Source organism: Theropithecus gelada, chromosome 16, assembly GCF_003255815.1.
Source record: "Theropithecus gelada isolate Dixy chromosome 16, Tgel_1.0, whole genome shotgun sequence".
Classification (NCBI taxonomy): Eukaryota; Metazoa; Chordata; class Mammalia; order Primates; family Cercopithecidae; genus Theropithecus; species Theropithecus gelada.
In genome coordinates this window covers 41,542,843-41,546,969 of record NC_037684.1, presented here as the reverse complement: position 1 = coordinate 41,546,969, position 4,127 = coordinate 41,542,843, and the positions used below count along the sequence as shown (strand labels likewise).

General features: G+C 49.2%; 1 non-coding gene across 1 annotated transcript; it reads right to left on the bottom strand.

Annotated features, from left to right (window-relative positions):
* Nucleotides 1-1,039: 1,039 nt before the first annotated feature.
* Nucleotides 1,040-1,146, bottom strand: LOC112610542. The gene has a single exon (XR_003116420.1). It is a non-coding gene; the product is annotated as a U6 spliceosomal RNA (small nuclear RNA).
* Between the last annotated feature and the right edge of the window lie 2,981 nt (nt 1,147-4,127).

Below are 4,127 nucleotides of genomic sequence, written 5' to 3'. Positions count from 1 at the left end.
TTTTTTTTTTGAGACGGAGTCTCGCTCTGTCGCCCAGGCTGGAGTGCAGTGACCAGATCTCAGCTCACTGCAAGCTCCGCCTCCCGGGTTCCCGCCATTCTCCTGCCTCAGCCTCCCGAGTAGCTGGGACCACAGGCGCCGCCACCTCGCCCGGCTAATTTTTTGTGTTTTTAGTAGAGACGGGGTTTCGCCGTGTTAGCCAGGATGGTCTCGATCTCCTGACCTTGTGATCCGCCCGTCTCGGCCTCCCAAAGTGCTGGGATTACAGGCTTGAGCCACCGCGCCCGGCCTTTAAACTCTTCTTGCACACTTGTACAAAAGGAACATCCACTGAGTTCATCCCTACTCTTTAAAAACAACTAAACACTAAATGCAATGTTGTGTCCTGGGTTGAAGTCTGAAACAGAAAAGGATATTAGTGGAAAAAAATCAGTAGACTTAAATACTGTACAGCGTGGAATATCTTTTTTTTTTTTTTTTTTTTTTTTTGAGACGGAGTCTCGCTCTGTCGCCCAGGCTGGAGTGCAGTGGCCGGATCTCAGCTCACTGCAAGCTCCGCCTCCCGGGTTTACGCCATTCTCCTGCCTCAGCCTCCCGAGTAGCTGGAACTACAGGCGCCCGCCACCTCGCCCGGCTAGTTTTTTGGTTTTTTTTTTTTTAAGTAGAGACGGGGTTTCACCGTGTTAGCCAGGAAGGTCTTGATCTGCTGACCTTGTGATCCCGCCCGTCTCGGCCTCCCAAAGTGCTGGGATTACAGGCTTGAGCCACCGCGCCCGACCAGAATTTCATTACTAGTAATGAACCAGTGTTGATTTCTTAGTTTTGACAAATACACATAGTGACATAAGATGTTAACATTAGGGTTAAGGGATATGACAGAACTCTGCCCTACATTTGCAGCTTTTCTGTAAATCTGAATTTACTCCAAAATAAAAAGTGTATTAAAAGAAAATCCAACTACTAATAACCAGTGGAGAATTTTAACGGATACCCTTGTCCCTTAAGATTAGAAATTAGTGTTGAATTTTTTTTTTTTTTTTTTAACATAGAACGCTTCACGAATTTGCATGTCATCCTTGCACAGGGGCCATGCTAATCTAGTCTGTATTGTTCCAATTTTAGTATATGTGCTGCCGAAGCGAGCACTTAGTGCTGAATTTTTAAACCAGAAAGCATTAATAAATACAGAAGACCAAGAATAATTTCCAGTTCAATTCCTGGTAGGTATCTCAGAGTTGAATATTGGTGGCCACATTAGGTCCTTGGATGCAGTAGGTATTCAAAAAATCTGAACTGCGGCCAGGTGAAGTGTCTCATGCCTGTAATTCCAACACTTGGGGAAGCTGAGGGGAGAGGATCACTTGAGACCAGGAGTTCAAGACCAGCCTGGGAAACATGGTGAAACCGCCCCCATCTCTACGAAACAATTAAAAAAAAAAAAATCAGCCTCGCATGCAGTAGCACACACCTGTGGTCCCAGCTACTCAGGATGCTGAGGTCAGAGGATCCTTTAACCTAGGAGATTGAGACTGCAGTGAGCTGTGTTCATGCCACTGCACTCCAGCCTGACCGAAACCCTATCTCAAAACAAACAAAAGGGCCAGATGCAGTAACTCAACTCACGCCTGTAATCCCAGCACTTTGGGAGGCCGAGGTGGGCAGATCACAAGGTCAGGAGTTCGAGACCAGCCTGGTCAATATGGTGAAACCCCGTGTCTACTAATAATACAAAAATTAGCCGGGTATTGTGGCATGGTCCTGTAGTTCCAGCTACTTGGGAGACTGAGGCAAAAAGAATCACCCAGGAGGCGGAGGTTGCAGTAAGCCGAGATTGCACCACTGCACTCCAGCCTGGGCGACAGAGGGAGACTCCATCTCAAAAATAAATAAATAAATAAATAAACTAAACTGCATGGTCTCCTGTCCCCCACCTGCAGCCAGCATCTGGAAATTACAGACAGTGACAATGTGTCCTTGATCCCCCAAATGCACAGATATTGGAATGTGCAGCCCCCAAGTCTGGGCACCACAAACTCATCCTGGATTCTCTGCCCTTTGAGCTTCTGACAGCTGCTCAGTCCTCTACGGTGCTCATCTGCCTCTCCCACCTTCTTCCCCTCCTTCAGCCTCCTTCTGCGCCCAGCTCCTTCTCTCTGGGAGATGTTTCTAGCCTCACTCACCATAGTCCATTGAGCTGGAGTCAGCAAATAGTGATTGAGTGCCTTTAGCTTGTCCCTCTGCTGGCTCTTGCCTCTGAGTCCAGAAGCATTCTGCAAGACTGGGCGCAGTGGCTTAAGCCTGTAATCCCAGCGTTTTGTGAGGCCGAGGTGGGCAGATCACCTGAGGTCAGGAGTTCAAGACCAGCCTGGCCAACATGGTGAAACCCGTCTCTACCAAAAATACAAAAAGTAGCCGGGTGTGGTGGCACGTGCCTGTAATCCCAGCTACTCAAGAGGCTGAGGCAGGAGAATCGCTTGAACCCAGGAGGTGGAGGTTCAGTGAGCTGAGATCGCACCATTGCCCTCCAACCTGGGCGACAGAGCAAGACTCCAGCTCAAAACACACACACAAAAACAACAAAAAAAACATTCTGCAGGTTGCAGGTTCTCCACCCCTTCAAGCTCAGCCCCGGGCCTATGGTGCTTCTCACAAGTCCTGTTTGCCCTCTCTCCGAGCAGCCAGGCTGCATCATGAGTGGTGTCTACGTGTCCAGAGTCTCCACTTGCTGTCCTCCCTCTGCTGCCACCTGACACACTCCTCCCCAGCAGTGACCTCTTCATAGACAAATTTAAGGAACACCTTTCAGTCCCTGTCTTGCTTAAGTTGGCCCTGACATTAGAAATTCCTGTTGAATCTTTCTTCTGGAAACACACTTTTTCTGGGCTTCCAGGAAATCTTTTTCTTGGTTCTCCAGACAACTCCTTAGACTCCTTGACCAATTCCCTCTTTTTTTTTTTTTTTTTTTTTTTTTTTTTGAGACGGAGTCTCGCTCTGTCACCCAGGCTGGAGTGCAGTGGCCGGATCTCTGCTCACTGCAAGCTCCGCCTCCCGGGTTTACGCCATTCTCCTGGCTCAGCCTCCCAAGTAGCTGGGACTACAGGCGCTCGCCACCTCGCCCGGCTAGTTTTTTGTACTTTTTAGTAGAGACGGGGTTTCACCGTGTTAGCCAGGATGGTCTCGATCTCCTGACCTCGTGATCCGCCCGTCTCGGCCTCCCAAAGTGCTAGGATTACAGGCTTGAGCCACCGCGCCCGGCCGACCAATTCCCTCTTGTTGCCAATAATGGAAACAAACCAGCCCTACCTAAGCAAAGCATGTTATAACTCACTGGAAAGCTAGAGGGGAGAGAGCGCTCACTAAACCACTAAAGAGACAGGAGGTGGGGAGCTGTAGGACCAGGTTTGGGAACCTGCAAGAATAAAGACCAGAGCCCCTGAAAAGCAAGAAGCTGGAAGCACAGCAAATGTCAGAGCCAGATGGCCGTCACTGTAGCCAGCGCCTCTGATTGTTTGTTTGTTTGGGATGGACTCTTGCTCTGTTGCCCAGGCTGGAATGCAGTGGCACGATCTTGGCTCACCGCAACCTTCACCTCCTGGGTTCAAGCAATTCTCCTGCCTCAGCCTCCCAAGTAACTGAGACTACAGGCTCCCACCACCATCCCCAACTAATTTTTTATATTTTTAGTAGAGATGGGATTTTACCATGTTGGTCAGGCTGGTCTCGAACTCCTGACTTCAGTTGATCCACTTGCCTTGGCCTCCCAAAGTGCTGGGATTACAGGTGTGAGCCACCATGCCCGGCCAATTTTTATATTTTTAGCAGAGATGGGGTTTTGCCATGTTGGCCAGGCTGGTCTCAAATTCCTAACCTCAAGTGATCTGTCCTTCTCGGCCTCCCAAAGTGCTGGGATTACAGGCATAAGCCACCATGCCTGGCCATGTCTGATGGTTTTCATTGTCCTCGGGCCACTTGCTCCTGAATCAAGGTTCCAGACAAAAGCTTAACGAGTAGTTCAGCTTTGGCCGGGCTCAGTGTGACGGTTAATACTGAGTGTCAACTTGATTGGATTGAAGGATACAAAGTGTTGATCCTGGGTGTGTCTGTAAGGGTGTTGCCAAAGGAGATCA